This window comes from Nematolebias whitei, chromosome 15 (assembly GCF_014905685.2).
Source record: "Nematolebias whitei isolate Nwh7 chromosome 15, NemWhi1, whole genome shotgun sequence".
Classification (NCBI taxonomy): domain Eukaryota; kingdom Metazoa; phylum Chordata; class Actinopteri; order Cyprinodontiformes; family Rivulidae; genus Nematolebias; species Nematolebias whitei.
Genome location: NC_056512.1, coordinates 30,283,232 through 30,302,788, shown reverse-complemented (window position 1 = coordinate 30,302,788; position 19,557 = coordinate 30,283,232). Strand labels below are relative to the sequence as shown.

At 41.9% G+C, this 19,557-nt stretch overlaps 1 protein-coding gene across 1 annotated transcript in view; it reads left to right on the top strand.

Annotated features, from left to right (window-relative positions):
• Positions 1-369: 369 nt before the first annotated feature.
• tex2 (testis expressed 2) overlaps positions 370-19,557 on the top strand; it is a 35,455-nt gene continuing 16,267 nt past the window's right edge. The window contains exons 1-2 of the mRNA XM_037688973.1: positions 370-489; positions 2,041-2,111. The gene's annotated coding sequence lies outside the window, so the exon portion shown is untranslated. The remainder of the gene's footprint in view (positions 490-2,040; positions 2,112-19,557) is intronic.

Here is a 19,557-nt window from a genome sequence, read left to right as displayed (position 1 = left end):
AGAGACGCCCAAACTTGGACACAGAGCTCCTGTCTTCCTGCTCTGATACATGAGGTCAGTTATATTTCCTCACCTTTTATTTCATTTTTTTAATATATTTTTATTGTATTTGTATTTTCTACCTGCATCTGTGCCTCTTTGCAGCTGATAAGGGAAATCCGCTGCGAGGCTGTGACGCAAATCAGCGTCTCCCGCTGCTGCATCGCAATAAAGCGAGAGTCCCCGGGAGCAGCCGAAGGTCGGGTTTAATCATTCAGAAGGTGAGGAGGAGCAGGAGGAGCAGGAGGAGCAGGAGGAGGAGGGGGAGGGGGTGTGGCGCCAAAAATTATCACCATAACAATACCCGCCCCAGAACAGGAGCTCGTGCGTGTTTCGTGTGGCGTGAAGCGAGGTGTCAGGTGCGGGGCAGGGCGGGGGACAGGCGGGCTCCAGACCTCCGCATCCCGCAGACTCAGCGCCTGGTGCGGCCTGCGGAGGAAGCTCTGCCCGGTAAGACCGTGCACCGTGCCTCCTTTTTATGTCGCTGTCTGCAGACAAAAGGTGGGAGAGGAGGGGAGACGTCGAGGAGGAGGAGGAGGAGGAGGAGGAGGAGGACAAGACAAACCGTACAAATAATAAAAATCCGGAATGTTTCGTTTTGTTTGCGGCTGCGCTGCAGAAAAGCGTCTGCGGCTGTTTGTGGTCCTGGCCTGGGTTTTCTTATCGCCCGCCGCCGAAGGCGATCATGTTTGTGCCCGTGTCTGAGTCTGCGCTTGTTTGTTTGTCGGTCTGTTAGCAAAATATCTCATGAACCAGCGAAGGGATTTTAATCAAACTCGCACAAAGTAATCCGCGGACGTGCACCTACAACTGATTAACTTTTGGAGTCAACCCAATTCAAGATGGCTGCCACAGCTAGGCAACACTAGCATTCATAAAAATGGCTAAAAGTCAGCCGAGTTTGTATGTACCGAGCTAAAATTTAGTGTGGCAGTAGCTGAGAGTCATGCCCAACACAGACTGTGAGCACTAAAGGATCATGTGACACCTGTTTGTAAAACTTTGCCATCAACCAATAAAGTGAAGTCTGCCTGACTGTTAGCAAAATATCTCATGAACTACTAGATGGATTTTAAAGAAAGTTTCAGAATTTAATTAGTGGGTGCACCTCTATAACTGATTACCTTTTAGACTCGGCTCAATTCAAAATGGTTGCCACAGCTAATCAACATCATCCAACACAAACATGGCTATAAATCACTGAAGTTTGCAAATATTGAGCTAAAGTTTGGCGTGGTCGTAGCTGACCATCCTCTCCAACTCAGAGAACTCCCCTTCTTGCCACATCTTTGCAGAAAACTTTGCCCTTACCTTATGGCGTTAAGCCATTTAGTCTGTTAGCAAAATATCTCATACATGGCTGGACATATGTCAGTGAAACTCTCTGAAAGGTAAAACTGAATGCATGTCTACAACTGATTTATGTTTGAGGTCAATCTAATAGAAGATGGCCACCGCAGCTAATCAACGTAAGCCAACACAAAGATGGCTGCAGCTCAGTCAGTTTTACAAATATGGATGTAAAATTTGGTGCGGTAGCTGAAAGTCGTCCTCAGTTCATACTTAAAGCACTAACGGATCACGTGAGATCTCACAGACACAAGGTTGGACCAAAATAGCCGTCACATCATCATAAGATGGTTTTAGTCTAAAACTGTAGCACGGAAGGCGGCGGGCGATATGCATTCCTTCAGGGTGTGACTCCTGGAGGTGTTCCTCCTCGTCGAGGCGGGTAACACGCGGTCGGCTCTGCTGTGAGGCGATGCTTTGACCCGCTCTGATGAGAAACGGGTTCTTTTCAGCCATAGAACAAATATCAGACTGTTAGATCCTCTTCCGTGTCGTTTCAATCCCTCCTCTGGAAAGCAGATGATGATTGAAGGTAATTACAGTTTTCTCTGACGGATGGACAGCGGTGCCAGTGATACGTTTTAATTATGGAAAGTCCAGAGCTTGTGTGTCAAATCCAGCAAATGAATCCTCTTTTCTCTGTTTGTCCAGGCTCCATCCCACCAGGCTCCATGTGCTGTTCGCCAGTGGAAGAGGACATTGAATGCCTCTAAAAGCTGCAGGTAAGACTCCATCTCTCTTTGACCTTGTGTGTGTGTGTGTGCGTTTTTTTTTTTTTTTTAACGTGGGAGGTGTTGGATTTGATCCATGGCCTTGAACATCTGCCCGTTTTCCTGTCCCTGAATTCAGTCCCGGACCTCGTTCCGTGACGTGATCCTGGATGAAGGTTTGCGAGCGCTTCCTGTGTTTGATTAGATAAATGGCTGCGAGGGTCGGAAACAAACAGTCGGCAGCTGAACCACCTGAATCAGCTGTTGTTGGTGGTGGTGACGAGAGCGGCCGCTCTGAACCCGGGACCTTCTAGATAATGTGAAGGAGCTGAAAGCCTCTGCAGGTTTGGATGCTTCACGTCTTTCAGTGGTTTTAAATATCGATTCTTCTCAGTCAGCAGTTATCCGTCTTCCTCCTCATGCGTACCGGAGGGTAAATATTTAATATGTTTAGACGTGGCGTTTGAGTTTACCAGTTTATTTGAGTTGGACTATACCTGCTATGAGGAAGGAGCGAGAACAAACCGGCACGAGCTTCAGTTAGAATCACCTCCGCTCCCTGCAGTGGATCTCCTCGCTCCACTTAAAGTAAAATGATTTGCTCCTCGTTGATTAGCAGGAGTCAGGCCGCTCATAGCAAACACAAACGCAGGCGCAGACACGAGCGCTGACGTCTGTTTGAAGCAACGTTGGCCACCGCTTCAGGCACCTCTGCGTCGTTTAAAAGTAATATTTAAAAACTGTGCAAAGTGTGGCTTAAAGTGATAGTTCCGATAAATTGTGAATGAGCTCGTCTTTTTTTGGAAAGCTCACGTCAGTTTCATCATCCACACCTACAGGCTCGATTACTGCCAGACATGCAGAATCAAGAAATCACCTAAATAGAGCTATTATCCACAAACGGTGGAACGTGGAACAGTGGAGAACCGTCCCAGGAGCTGTCAGCCGATCCAGAATGCTCCCAGAACACAACAAAGGAGGTTCCAAAAGAACCCAGAACATCTGAAGCCCTGCAGGCCTCACTGCCTCAGTTAGGATCAAAGTTCACGATGCAACAATAAGAACTAGACAAGAAGAATAAAATGGCCTCCATGGCAGAGTTCTAATGTCAAAACCTGCTGAGCAGAGACGACACGAAGGCTCGCCTCATATCGGCAAACATGGTGGTGGTAGAGTCATGGTCTGGGGCTGCTTTGGTACCTGAACCACTTTCTGTAAATGATGGAACCATGAGTTCTGCTCTCTACCAGAGAATCCTGGAGGTCGTCAGAACACGACCTTAAACTCGTTTGGGTTCTGCAGCAGAGCAGCAACATTCCTCCACAGAAACACTCCTCAACAGTTAAATGATCGCAGCTGCCGCCGCCAGTCATGATCAAACACCTGCGTCTTTTAAATTCACTTTATCTGCTTGATGATCTGAAATACGTGAGAACGTCCCCAAAAACTGGACAAATCTGAAGAATCTGTACTTTTTCACAGCTCTGTACATGTAGGCTGATGTGTTCCTGCTAAAACTCGCCTCCCACTTGATTTTAAAACCCAGGTGAAGCGTTCGTGGGTTTCTTGAAAGTCCTCGAGCGTTCACAAACAAGGATGTTGCCTAAAAGAGAGTGAGTTTGGAAAAGAGCGTTTCCTGTTGCAGCATATCTTGATCGTAAAGTGAGCGTTGGTTCAAGACTTTGTCAGGCAACAAGTCGAAATGCAACTTTTCAGAATCAGAATCAGAATAAGCTTAATTATCATTGTGCTTAGATACAGTGAGATTATGTTCATACAGTCGTCTGAAAGATGGCGGAGTGCACGTTGCTGCTGCTACAAAAGCGTGGCCTCTTATCCTTTGACAGAATATTTTTTAAGCTAGAAAAAGTGAAAAGTCTATGAGGATGGATAATGGTATTACAAAAAAGATCTTTTCACATCTTGTCCTATCAGGACACGATTTAAGACATAAAAAAACTCTACCAGCAAGCACATTTATAAACACATTACATATGCGTTTGATGTCAAGATGATGAGATTTGTCCATGAAGCACTTCCAGATAGGCCTGATAAGATGTTGATCAGCCGGCAGTTCTGATAAGCCTGCACAGAAGTTCTCCGGGGGGTGGTTTGCGATGAACAAAGCTTTTTTCCGTAGTTACCATGGCCCAGGAGAAATTTGATAGTCGGCCTGCTTTCGAGGCCAAACAGTGGAGTCAGATTCAAATATTCCACAACTCTTGATTTCTTCAGGCAGACTGTTTTTTTCTTGTCAGCCTTGAGTCCTGCTGGTACTTTAGATCCAAAATGGCCAGATTTGTGGGCATTCCACTGATCCGTGCTATGAACCTCCTTCAATGTTGTCTCCAACATGCTGGCGAGTCCTAGAAGCCGCAGGTGGCCTGCGATTCTCACAAATCGCTTCTATCTTAAAGCTTAGCTCGTAAATCAGCTGATTTTGAGTACTCATAGCACGAACCAAACCTTCAAGGCAGGCAGCCTGACGAGGGCCAAATTAGCTGCAGCCATCTTCTTTGTATGTTGATAAACCAGGAACCAGACGATTCCAAAAAGCAGGAAACCTGTTATCATAAATCCAATTATATATGTCTTCGACATTCTCCTGAGACAAAACAGAAAGACACATCAGCTCCCACATCCATGACGTACCCTGCTGCGTGTGTCACAGTGGGACGTGAGGGCTCACCAGGACCCTGTTGCTTTGTTGAAAATATTTTTTGATTGCGTTGAAAGTCCAGCTCACCAGACCCATAATAGTATTTTTCGTTCAGAAGATGTGTAACAGGAGCTCCGAGACACAGACAGAGAGCAAAAAAGCAGGAGGAAGAGGAGAACAGGGGAGGGAGAGAAAAGGTGTCCGCCTTGGGCGAGAGCGAGTGCCATGAAAGAAAGTCTGCTGCCATGAAAGTTGGGCAACCATGTAATTACACACAGCTGGTGTGTGTTCAGGTTTGTTTGTTCGTAGGCCTGTCATGATAAACAATAAATCAATTAATCGCATGATAAATGAAAATTATCGACCTCATTTTCATTAACCAGCTTTACTGTTCCTTTGTGTCTCTCTTTCTACTGAAGACACTGGATGACAAAAAGGCTCAACTCCGGTGCTCTTCACTGACCCCTCCCTTTCTCTTTTCTCTTTAAAATCCATTATAACCGTCCAAAATCTCGTTTTTGGATCGTTAAAAGCAGCTAAGCTGAGAAGCTAAGCTACGAGCTAAGCTAACAGGCCGACCTCGGGAATAAACGTCCGTCTTGTCGGAGCTCCAAAATTCACGGTTGATACCCGTGCCTTCGTGTAAAAAGTTCTTTTTCTCAGCAAAAAGAAACTGAGAACTTGTTTACTGATTTTTTTATTAAAAGCTTAGTGTGAAAAATGCTAAAGAGCTCAAATCACCAAGTGTCAGCCCATGTCACATCAAGGGACCTCCCTCCCATTTTTCTTAGAGAGACACCTGCTCAATTATCCATCCTTTGGTTCAAATAGTCTTATACTGCCATCGGGTGGTCAAAAAAGGTACTACATTCCAAACAAATCAACATTTCTTCTAAAATTTGACAATTAATTATTGTGAAATTTCAAACAATGTTATCGTTTATCGCAATAATTTCTGAGACAATTAATCGCCCAGTAAAATTTGTTATCGTGACAGGCCTATTTGTTCGTCCTCTCGTGAAATATCTCATGAACCACTGAGCAGATTTGAATGAAACTCTCAGAATGTAATCACTGTGCACATGTACCGCCGATCAACTTTTAGAGTTTACTGGCTCAAGATGGCAGCCACAGATGATTGGCTTTAGTGAGCACTAAAATAGCTCTATCTTAAACTAAAAAAATTGGTGTTTACCAGCACAGCACCGAGCGTCTCTTTACCAACAAACGAGTTCAGTCCCAGCAGACCCAGCAGAAGCCGCTGCTCCACAGCTGGAATCACGTGAGGCAGCTGGAAACAGAAGCTGCATCTGTTTCTACTGATGGTCAGCGGTGAGGGGTGGCGCTTCACTCTTGTTGCAGCAAACAGGAAGTTCCTGCGTAGAGAGGAGGAAGTCTGTGCTGACTAGATCCCATGCAGAAATCCGACTTGTTTAAAAAAATACTCACTTGGTGGAAGTTGAGTAAAACTAAAACAGGAAAAAGAAGACGTATGTGCGGATCGAACTTGGATCATGGAGAACTGGACAAAACTGAACAGATTTTCTGAGTCGTATCGAGCTTGTCTCTGTTTAGTTTGGGTCATTGTTGAGTTGGGCGCCCTGTTGCTCAATAATCAAACAAGGTCGAGTCAGGTCCTCTGGACGGATTCTTCTTTGTTGAAACGTTTATCCAAACGACTTCTTCAGTCTGAGGAGCTGCAACAAACTTACAGTCTTATAAGAGAACCTTCTCATCGTGGATCAAACCAGTTTGCTGGTGACAGCCAGAACTAGCTGTTGGAGCCTAACGACTGATCGTTACTCAGCCTTGTTAGACTAGAGTGGGATGTTTTTGTCAAAATGTATTCAAACCTCAGTTATTAGTCTAATTTTTTCCATGCGTTTTATTTTCCCTAAATTCTGGGTCTCAAACTTATCCCCTCCCCAACGGTTGCAGCCCGGTGAGATTCTAACTAAATCACAGTTTATGGGTAAGGGCCTTGCTCAAGGGGCAAATGAGGGTGGAGGCAGGTGTGGGCGCTTCATCTATCCCACCCACTTTTTGATGTTGTTGATACCGGGAGTTGAACCGGCGCTCTTCCAATCACAGGCCCACCTTCTCTAACCTCTGCGCCACCACTTCCTGAACTAAATCACAACGTTTAAGCTGAAAACTGACTCAAGCACGTCGTTTGTCTTTAAACGCTAAAATATGTATTGTCTTCACAAAGGATTGAACCAACTTGAGATTTTTTTTAAAACTCAAAGCTAAAAACACGTGTCTGATCTTCAGCTAAACAAAAATAACTGGAACAATGTTTAAAATGTGAACAAATAAAGAAAATGTAATCGAAAGCAGATTTTTTCTTTCTAAAGGCAGCTGTGGATCAGGAGTCATCTGCTGGTTGATGCTTCAGTCTCGCTGTTAGGATAAAGTTTCTGAGAGTAAACCCTGGTTCTGTAGTCATGTTGAAACCAAAGGGAACGGTTTACTGTTTACTGCAAAACACTTCCCTGTTCTTTCTGCTGCTCAACCGGTCAACCTGCTTTGTTTATTGTCCGTTTAGAAATCAAACTGTGCGGTTTGGGGCCTGGGCTCTTACAGAACAAAGCTACGTTAAGCTGCGTTAAGAGAGCAACAATTCTCTAAAGTCTTCTCCGTGCACCAATCCACTTTTTCCACTTCCGATACCGATACCAGCAGTTTTGTGTCGGCCTATAACGATCCGATACCGATCTGATACAGCAAAACGGCGCTGAATTCCGTTCAACAAACTCCGCGTGCTCATGAGGGTGAAATCTTTGGAGATGCTTGATTAAGTCGGTAGTGTTATAACTGGAAGTTTTAGTGACACCCCCTGGAACCGTCGCTGTGCACGTATTGCACGTAGTTGTCGAATGTGTTGGCTGAGGTAGTGTGAAATAGTTCTGTGAAATAGTTCCAGATGGCTGATCCTTTCGCTCGCTCCATTTTGAAAACAATCTGTGCGGTGAGTTCACTAGCGCGTGACGTCACGCAGAGCACAAAGCATAGAATTAGAGATAGATCTGCCCGGTCATGGATCGGTCACATAGTCACGGATACCCTATCCAGAATTTTTTTTTTCTATATCGGGATCGATACCGATATCGATATCAGATCGGCGCATCTCTAATATAAAACTGCTTTTGTTAAATGGAACCCACAAATCATCCAAAAATCAACTAAATCCAACAGATAAACCAGTCTGTCTTCATGTAGCACGCTTTAGGTCAGGAGTGTCCAAACATTTTCATACGTGGGCCAGAACTATCCAGATGAAAGGACTCATGGGCCACAAAAATGTGAATTTATCTCTTAACATGAACAAGATTTTGGAGAAAGGGCAAAAGTTTACTAATTTTGGTGGAGAAAGAGTTTTAAATTGTTGTAGATCCAAAACATTAAAAGCCTCAAAAACACAAAGCTTATATTTTTATTACAAAGGATTTGATTTGTTGGGTCTATGTTTGTTGTTTTAAGTTCATTTTAGCCTGTTCTCAGCAACAAAAGCGTAATTTGAGTAAATGTCCTTTAAAAGGAGTTGGTCAGTCTTTTGGACCATGGACGGCCAAAAAAACGCTGATCGAAGTTCTGAAAAATCGTCCAGCTGTCAGTCGCTACAACAGATTCAAAGGTTTGATAAAGTTGATCAACTCGTATGTAGACGATACCTCGTTATATTCATTTAAAACGTCCAATTTCCCTCTTGATCATTTTATCAACCAAAATGTATCCAAGTTTTATGAATCTTTATCTAAAAGTCTCCATTCTGGTAGAAATCAGTAAAAGTTTTTGGTGCTTTGTGAAGTAAAAATAAAAAAAAACTATCGTCAAAGGTTTGTATTTTGTATACTACTGCTCATTTGGAGAAGATTGTTTTTCATTTGTTTTGCTGTTAAACCTAAACATTAAATAAAAAAAGATTACCAACTAATTTGCAGAAAGTCGACCTCTTAAGCCAGCTGGACAAAATGATATCATTCTTAAACTGCAGTTGTGGACCGCACAAAATCACTCCAAGGGCCGCAAATGGCCCTCGGACCGCACTTTGGACACCCGTGCTTTAGATTGTACTGTATACAAATTAAATTGTTTTACATTACTGACATTTCAAACAGTTTTAAACTAAGTTATAGAGCACTTCATATATTTTATGATAATCCAAGTCCCTACCAAAGCTGAATCTGTCACACATGTCAGTTTTTGTGATTTATTTTTAATTTTTACGCAGAAGTCTGTCAGGAACTTACCCTTGTAGATTAAAAAATGTTTTTGTGTATGAAATTGAGCATTTCTTCCTCTGACAGACAGAATAAGAGGATCCACCAGCAGAAAGCTTGATATATTTCTACATAAATAAGCCCACGCTGTGCCATTTTATGGAGCTGTGCCTTTATTTATTTATTTATTTATTTTTTATTATTATTTTTTTTTTCATTTAGCCTTTATTTATACAGGTTAGTCTCATTGAGCCACGAGAACTCATTTTCAAGAGAGACCTGTTTAGGGAGCACATGGTGGGGGTTAAGGGCCTTGCTCATGGGCCCAGAGTGGGGCGAATGAGGGTGGGGGCAAGTGTGGGTGTTTCACCTACCCCACCCACAATTTTTGATGTTGTCGGGGCCGGGGCGTGAACCGGCAATCTTCGGATCACAAGCCCACCTCTCTAACCTCTGCGCCACCACTCCCCCCGATTTAATCACATCACTTTCATCAGAAACACTAAGAAAGAAGAAACGGGTGAAATGTTTAACTTTAATCAGAAATAAGTGTCCTAATTGTTTTTCAGGCAGCATTAATATCAGCAGTCTAGAAGGAAATACTCAGATTTATTGAAGCTCATTATAATTAGTCATTTAAAGATCTCTCTCGAATTTACCTTTTTTTGGTTTTTGGTACAAATCCAACGTACGATCCTAAAAATACCATCAACTGCAAACCACATATTCACCGAACATAAATCACATTTTTTATGAAAAGGAAACAATAAAATAACTTTCTCTTTTCTCAAGTGCGTCTCTCCATCACTCCATCCTTCATGAAATTCCTCTCATTATAAATAATCCCAAAGCCTGCAGCTGTTTGTGTATCGTCAGGAGTCTTGACACAGATTATAAACTGCCTCATTCATCGGGACGCTCGGATGTTTTCAAATCTAAACTCGGTTAATTCGACACGAGGCGTCGACGCCTAATGCGTCTTTGTTCAAGCGGAGCGTTAAACCTACTTCTGGCTTCTTGAGCAAATAAGCCTCTTCTGATGGCGAAGATCAAGACGTTTAAAGGAAAGATCAGAGCTAGGAGCTCAACCGTCAGGAGGACGTTGATCGAAGCTGTCAGACGTAATTATTTAGTTTTGTCTTCAGGCAGTCAGCTCAGAAGTACAGTAAAAATGTTCTGGTTCATTCGTTCATCTCATCACCCGCCGCCAAAAGGTGAAGGCAGACAATGTTTTTGCCCGTGTGCATGCGTGTGTGTGACTGTCTGTTAGCAAAATATCTTGAGACGTACTGGATGGATTTTAATGAAACCCTCAGAAAGTAATCACCGGATGAACATCTACACCCGATTAACGCTTCGAGGTCGTCACATCTTATTGCCATGAACAAAATCTGTAAAACTCACTGTTTTACAGATATTGAGCTAACATTTGGTGTGGTAGTAGCTGAGAGTCATTCCCGACACGTACTCTGAGCATGACATCATGCAATGTTTCAGATGGTGCATAATGTTGTCAAGGCTTGACCAGAACACCTACAATCCCGTAGGGGGTGTCGAACACAGTTAGCAAAAGGAGCCAAAGTTTAAAAACTTTGTCCGAGGCACGAGCCACTTTCAGCTGATACATGAACTCGAGTCAGATACCTGGTCTTTTCTTGGTTGTAGGTTCCTGCAACCAAGAGCAACATCGCTTGGCGTTCTGTTGCTCTTTCCACATCAGAATCAATAATGACAGAATGATCCCGCCGTCTTTCTGGATTCAAAGTTAGCCAGCTGCCAAGAGAAGTCTACGCCAAACGATGCATTTATCAGTTGTTTTAAAGAAAAAATTAGAACATATACAATATTTTACATTTAAATGATCATCTTGGAGGAACAGATTTGGCCGGCGGCTCCATCAGGTTTACATCTGAGATTTTGTTTGTTCCATCTACAAAAATCCAGACTCACAAACTGCAAATCCTGTATTTGTGTTAAAACACTCGGCTCACTCGGAGGAGAGCACTGTTATATAACGAGGAGCTGCCCAACCAAACAAAAAAAGGGCAGAGGGATAAGTGCAGAACTACATGAAAGCTTTGCTGTTGGCATGGCAACCACCCCACGATGGTGAGGTTTGATGTTTGACGTGTCGATGGGAGATTCAAGAGAACCGGTTTGATCCGGCGCAGGATGCTCCTCGTCTCTTTGGCTTTTTGTTCCATCCGTGGTTTGTTTTCACACCTTTCTTTGTAAGTCAGAGCAGTGATGCTCGGCATCAAACCGCTCGCCGGTGCGTGCTCGGCGCTCGTCATACGACCGGCCTGTGTGCTCAGATTTGAGGGCGTACATGCTGCTGTTACACAGACACACTGGTCTAACAGGAAGACTACACGTCACGCACTAATACTGAGTGTGAGTCTGTCAGGGTTGTTTTCTGCAAAATAATAGAGAAAGAACGTCACAATAAAGGATCTGGTTTCGGTTTTAGTAGCACAAATTTATTTGATTTTTTTTTTTTTTTTTCCGAGTGTTGTGAACCCAAACAAAGCAGTTTGGAACATTCAGAAAGCTTTTTTTTTTTATTCTTAGATTATGTTTTTTTTTTTTGTTGTTCATTTATTCATTCATTTAAAAGAAATAAAACAAATTCATAAAAAAAAAAAAAAAAAAAAAAAAAAAAACAACATTGAATGAAAAGGGTGCAGAAAGAACAATTTTCAGTCAGGTCATCTGGACAGTTTCTTTTTTTTTTTTTTGTGCTGAAACGTTTCACCTTCCATCCAGAAGGCTTCATCAGTCAAAGCACACAACACAAAACTGATTCTTCCCCCAAACAGCTTACTCCAAAGTGGAACAACCAGTTATGTTGGTGCTAAGATGGTCTCTTTCTTTTAACGATATGACTCTTTTTTTTTAAATTTTTTACTAATTTTAATTGAATATTTGGGGGTAATATTTTTATGACCTTTATACATGACTTGTAAAATACTATATTCAACTAAATCATAAAATTTTTATAATTTCAACTGATGAAATAATATATTTGTTGAGTGACCATAGCACTTCCTAATAATAATTCTTATAGCTCTTTTTTGTAATATAAAAATAAGGTTGGTAATTGTTTTGCATGCTTTTCCCCAAACTTTAATACAATAGATTAAAAATGGAACAATCATTACATTATATATACAAAGCTTTGTCATTCAAAAACTCTTTTACTTTATACAGTAACGCAATTGATTTTGCTATTTTTATTTTTAAGTAATTTACATGAGATTTCCATGTCAACTTCTCTGTGCCTCCCCCACCTCTCTTCACTGTGCGAGAGACGGGGGACACCCTGGACAGGTCTCCAGTCCATCACAGGGACACACAGAGACAAACAAGACAAACAACCATTTGCTGTCTCACTCACACCTAGGAACAATTTAGAGTTACCAATCAGCCTAACATGCATGTTTTTGGTCTGTGGAAGGAAACCGGAGTACCCGGAGAAAACCCACGCATGCACGCAGAGAACATGCAAACTCCACCCAGAAAGCCCCCACTGGCTGGGATTCAAAACAGCAACCTTCTTGCTGAGAGGCAGCAGCTCTATCAACTGTGCCATGCCACCCGAGTTCACTGGCTTATCTAAAAAAAACAAAAAGCTTTTATAACGTCGCTCATTAAACCCAACATTTTTCAGTCAGGTCATTTGAACAGTTTCCTTTTTTTGTGCTGAAACGTTTCACCTTTGATCCAGAAGGCTTCATCAGTCAAGGATCATCAGTCATCAGTCAAGTTCAAATCCGGTGCTCTTCACTGACCCCTCCCTCTCTCTTTTCTCTTTAAAATCCATTTTAACCATCAAAAATTGTGTTTTTGGATTGTTAAAAGCAGCTAAGCTACGAGCTAAGCTAACAGGCCGACCTCGGGGGGGAAAAAACCTCCGTCTAGTCGAAGCTCCAAAATTCATGGTTGAAACCCATGCCTTCGTGTAAAAAGTAGTTTTTCTCTGCAAAAAGAAGCTGAGAACTTGTTTACTGAAATTTTTGTGTGTGTGTGAAAAATGCTATGCTAAAGAGCTCAAACCACACCAAGCATCCGCCATTTTGAGAACCAAAGAGAGACAGTCCATGTCACGTCAAGGGGCCTCCCTCCCATTTTTCTTAAAGAGACATGCTGCGCTCCCTCACTATCCTTCAGTTCAAACTGTCTTATACTGCCATCTGGTGGTAGATAAAGGTACTACACTCAAAACAAATTAACCAACATTTCTTCTGAAATTTGACAATAATTACTAATTATTGCCAAATTTCAAACAATATTATCGTTTATCGCAATAATTTCTGAGACAATTAATCGCCCAGCAAAATTTGTTATTGTGACATGCCTGACTGTCTTATGCAGGCCTTTCCGTGCATCATCTGTGGTGTGCGAGTGTAAATACCAGAAAACTCCAGCTGCTATGGATGTGTGTGTCTGTTATTAGAGACGATCAGCTGCTTCATTAGCTTCTCTTCTCTGTGCAATGTGTGTTCAGGTCCTATCTCTCTGTCTCGTTTGTTTTATCTTACCGTCGCCACTTTCCTCTGTCAACACCACAGTGACTCTCCGTTTTATTCAGGCTCCATTCACGCCACCATGTTCTATTAAAAACGTCAGCCTGAATTCTCAACGGTATTAGTTGCGATCAGTTGTCACATTGACCTGCAGCTGGATCTTTCTCCCTGCTGTCAAAATGTTTACATCAGGGCACATTTATTAAAAAAATATGAACGCTGTTTGAGTTCTGGTGGGGCATTAGTAAAAAGTGATAAGTCATTTGTGTCCAGTCAGTAAAAGGCTGCAGCCAGCGACTGCTTTGTTTATTTAGCTCGTCCTGGTTCTGCCTGAAGGAAATAAAATCAGCCCAGCAGCTTGAAATCTCATTACCTGACACTCGCTGTGTTTATACCACAGGAACAATGTTTTACAGAGTTTACCTCACTCACGTTGACCGGCTTCAGTAAACCCTGTTTACTGACGACGTGTCCCGACGTACAAAACATATTTTTTTCTCTTTTGGCCTAATCTGTGAAGCCATCAGCTACATGCAGAGCTCCAGAGCAGCTGTTGTAGACAGTTTCTATCTGCATGATTATAATTTGAAATAGGACTATCTTTTTAAAGATGGAGAACTTTTAAAAGAATACCTTTTTTTAAAAGTACTAAATCCTAATCAAAGGATAACTGATGGTGACGTAACCTTTTTGTGTCAAGATGGATTGTGTTTTTGTTATATCATCAATAATAACTTAAGATATGTCATGCATGCAAGGGCTTATCACCACCAAACACGAAAGGGAAGTTTCTAGAAACAAGACGTGTTATCGGCCTACAGGGATTACAGACTCCATGAAGTCTGGGGCCTTGGGTTTTGGTTAGACTGACCCAGAGCCCTTATGAGTGACAAGTGAGAGGTAAACTATCAGCAGTGACGCACAAGTGTCTATGTAAATCTGTATGTTTTTTTATTTATTTTTTATTTGATGCTCTTCAACTGATCACTACTGCACTTCTTCTTCTTTCGGCTTTTCCCTCTTCAGAGGTCCCCAAAGCGAGTCGTCCTCCTCCATCTCACTCTGTCCTCTGCGTCCTCTGTCCTCACTCCAACAACCTCCATGTCCTCTCTATAGTACGTAGACTTAATAGTGACTGATCACTATTGTTGTGATCTAATAAAGCCCCTCTTTGCTGCCATAGCTTCAGTTTCATCTATTTTTTACTTGATAATAAAAACCCACAACAATGGTTTTAACATGGTATATTTGGTCTGTTTGCTTTATGACTGAATAAAATCAGGCTTCCCATAGAAACAGGATTGGTCCACCGTACTTGGAATACAAACATTCAACCTTCTCCTCTAACCTTTATGAGTCTTCTTTAGTGGATTACCCTCTGCTCATCAGATGAAGAAGAGAAAATAATAAAATAGGGCAATCCCAAAGCTGACTCGGTATCTGTCAGACTCAATGTATCAGCTGATATTTATAGGAAGCAGTAGTCCCTCAATTATCACGGGGGTTACGTTCCACACACCCCCGCGATAGGAAAACCCCCCACAAGGTAGGAACGCTATATTTATTTTAGTATTTATATATATTTTAAGACTTTATAAACCCTTCCCACATTCTTGTAATGTTCTAAACTCTTAAACCTATGTAACTTTAACAACATATGTATATGTACTGCACAGTAGCTACTGCTAAATTTTATACAGGTACTCACCAGCTCTGCAGAAGCTCGGTTCTGTTCGGGCTCGGTCCTGTTCGGTTATCTGGAAGCATGACTAAGTCCAGGTTGATGTGCGCATGCTCCCACTCCAGGAAGGACTTTCCGTGCACAAGACTGCCCAGGATGTAGTCCACCACCTCTGCCCGGACCGGACTAGCACTGCGTGACCAGAACAGGGCCAAATCCTGCCGCGGTCAGTTCCCTGCAGCCCCCAGGAGCCGGGTCACACTGAGTCCGAATCAACTGCAGCCCAGGTTCTCACCAGTGAAGATACAACTTTAAGGAGTTCAGCTTCAGGATTATTTTCGGCTTTCCTGCCAGTTTTGAGAGCTTAACAGATTGTACAGATTTGTGTTGCAAAACTTTCCCTCCGTTTCGGCAGAAAGCAGCGGCCGGAAGCACTGTTGGCTTCTGGGTAGTGTAGTTCTTTTTTGACTGGTGTTACAGTTAGGGATGGGGCCGATCCGATCCAGTATCGGTATCGGCCTCCGATACCAGCATGATTTACGTATCGGATTTTCCGATCCTCCTGCCGATATTTCCGATCCATGATGCACATTGGCTTCAAACTCTGGAATGGATTTCCTGAACTGCGGCGTGTCTCATGAACCCAGAGTAATAAGACCCGCCTCACATTCAGGAAATCCATTTCATAGTTTGCAGCCAGCTACAACGTGAGTGCTGAGTTAGCAGCACTGTGGCTAACAGCTAACCAACTTTTCAACTAAACATGTCCGCTGTGTGGAAGTATTTTACACTAAACACCACAAAACAAGACAGCAACGTGCAATGTCTGCAGAGCCATAGCGCCACATTAAACCACGTTAAAGTTAGTTTTACGATGGACATTTGAGCTCCGTGGCTTCAGCGGGGCGCTGCTCTTTGGTCAAACCGAAAGAGGTGACTCGACACCGGCCAGCCTAAGTCTGCCCGTCTCCGAGGAGGGACAGACTGAGCGCGGCTGCCCCAAATCAGGCTGCTTGCTTCGGATTGAAGAAGAAATAGACATCGCTGAAACCACGGAGCTCAAATATTTACAGAGAAGTTGCTAAACTTCATCATAATTAATGACCAACCACTATCAGTTGTAGAAAACGAAGGATTTTGCAGCTTGATACTTGCAGTCAAGATATAGTTTACCCTCCAGGTGATATTTATCAGTACAACAGTAAACAATCATAAAAAACACATGATTTGAAAATTATATATATATTAAAACAAAAACAGCTACATTATAAAGTGATGCAAAATACTAAAAACAGGAACATGTCTGTTGGTTTATGCCCTGAACTTAGCAGGTGTTTGAAGCCATTTAACATTTTATTTAACTTAATTCATTTATTCATTCATTTAAATGAAACAAAATAAAAAAAAATCATGAAAAAGAAAACACTGAATGAAAAGAGTGCAGAAAGAAGAAAAAATTTGTATATCTGCCCCTTATAAAATATAAAACAACTTTAAACAATACCTTGAATTAATCACTTTAATATCCACTTTAAAAATAGGAATAAAAAGAAACATGTTTTGTGTTAGCAGAATTTAATTCTAACTTTAAAACTTATCCAACATTAATAAAACTTACCTCAATTTGCCTTTTTGGACATGCATGCAAATATTTGTACAAATAGTACTTGAGAGGAAATTATTACAGCCTCATATAAAATCAATGATGATCATGATATCGGAACTGGATCGGTATCGGCCGATATTTAGATGTAGGTATCGGGATCGGATCGGAAGTAAAAAAAAAAAATGTATCGGTGCATCCCTAGTTACAGTAGGCTTATTGAGAGAAAACTAGAAAATAGTGGTACCTGTCCGAAGTTCTTTTCGTTAACTTTTTATCCGTCCAACGGGTTACTGCAGAGCCAGGCTCACTGTGATGTCAAATAAAACTGCTGTGATTGTTTGTTTTTTTTTAAAACACAGCTCCATGTTAGTGCTCTGAACAGTTTGGTAAAGTCTGTTTTCAGCAGCTCATTCAGAGAAGAGAACTGAGACTCTGTATGCTGAACCCTGTACCATACATTTCCATCTCTATTTCTGTCAGTCTCTCTGCAGCACTTTATTTCCCTTCTATGGTGAATTGTTAAGACCCAGTGTTTTTTTTATGTATATGTAAACTGGCCAACTGGCTATCATTTGAGGAAACTATGCTTTATAGTTTTTACATTGGTTAAAAATATAGTTTCCTCAAATGATTGGGGTGGCCGATGATTTTCCTATGGTGACCAAGGCCACCACTGACCACCCCCTGGCTCCAACACTGAACCTGGTGATGGATAAAATTGCTTCCTTGGCTCACCAGGATCCGTTACTTTGCTTCACTTCGAACAAGAAAAATAAACTATCTCTCTTCTTCTACACTGTGTAACTCATATCCACTTGAATATTTGGCACCAAAATCATTAAGACTGAATATCTCATATTCATTCATACCCAGCTGCTCACCACAGACTCATGTTCTGGCTGCTGTTGATATGCCATATTATTTTTACATTATTAGTGTTTAGTGTATATCTTAGATCCTTATGTACTGTTTCTTTTTACACGTCATATTTTTGTGTGTACCCTGATTACATAATTTCATTCCACTTCATGTACCACATGTGATGTGAATGACAATAAACTTGACTTGAACTTGAATTAATGTTTAATTGAATTTCTTGTTCAATTCCAGTCCAGAAAAACACTCATCTTAAAAACTACAAACATTCACTATTCGAATCCCTCAGCGTTGAGGGACATCAGCATACTGCTTGTTTTATTTTTCCTTCGGTATGTTGGGATGGTCATCACATGGGAATTAATTTGATTTGTTGTTTGTTTGTTTGTTTATTTGAGAAGTAGAAGCTTCACCTTCAACTTGTCCATTTTCTCCAGAACCTAACAGTCTCAGATATTTGCTGTTTCACTGTCTGCTCACATTCGTACATCATTCTTTTAGCGTCAGCCCTCCCTCGTTCCCTCTGGTTTCCCAGGATGCTGGCTTTAGCTGATTGGAGTGGCCCTGCTTGCTTTGATTTACTGCACGAGTTTTGTGTCACTGCTCATCTCCTCTCCTTCTCTCTCGTCTCTTTCCTCTTCCTGAAGCAGCTAAATCAAACAAACACAACGCAGCTAATGAAAGCAGTGCATTCATGGAGCTAAATAAACCTGTGGTTGTGTCAGCAGCACTGTACCACATATTATTGAACTTTCATATATTTTTTTAGCCAAGAATACTGTTAAAAAATCTAATAGTAAAAAAAGTGGATTTTATGCCATAAATCATACTAAATGTGCCATACAGCTGTAGGATTCTTGTTGTATCACTCTGTGTAAAGATTATGAACAGTTATTATCTTACCTGTTCTGGATAGTTCTGTAAAGGATCTCATTTTTGGATTATTTGTTAGCTCGTCAGTCTGGTCAAATTTAAACCCCATTTTTCAAACTGTGTGTTCAAAGGGCTATGTAGAACAGGTGAGATATTACTTGTTCATAACCTTTTCACAGAGCCGCCCTTTGAAATGTGGGTTATAATTTATATTTATTCCCTCAGCTACTTTATTTTTGGTGAGGTGTGTTCATTAGAACACCTTGTTTGCATTGATTTGGTGTTGGATGATGAGCCTCCTTTGTCTTATAGCTGTTCCCTGCTGAACTGAAACCGCTTCTCTGCTCGCGCTCTCATCTTTGCTGATGTTTTAAATTGTCCTTCAAGCTTCAGGCAGAAAAACAACCACCTCCATCTACCATAGCCCTGTCTCCCCACTCATTTGTCTCGTCCCTCTTCTTTCCTGCACTTCACTTGTACTCCTCTTTGTCTCCCTTCCTGCCACTCCGCTGCTCTTTAAGAGAATTTCCTTTAAAAGTTCATCTGTGAAAGGTCTCCTGGTGCCTCTGCAGACCCCTTTGGCTTTTTGATCTTTCTCTTTGCTGCTCTATTGTCGCAGTTTTTCTTTCCTTTCTTGTTTTTGTTCAGCGTTCTCTGCCTCTAGCACAGCCAAAGTGGATTAAACACACACATACACACACACACACATGCTTAAAATCACACAGAGAAAACTCACCGTGTCACAATCAAGTAAAAGGTTGAGTGGGAAAGTCAAACGCTCTTATTTCACCCAGGCTAAATACAATCTCTGGAGATGCGGTGCCAACCGGAGAGCCCCGGGGGATGCTGGGGCTTTCTGAGAAATCACACAGGCTAACTGCTATGTTGTTTCCCTCCATCCTCCTTCCTTCATTGTGGCCCATTTTTATCGTCAATCCAAAAGCCTGAAAGCCTTGGAGGCTGTTCAGTGTGTGTGTGTGTGTGTGTGTGTGTGTGTGTGTGTGTGTGTGTGTG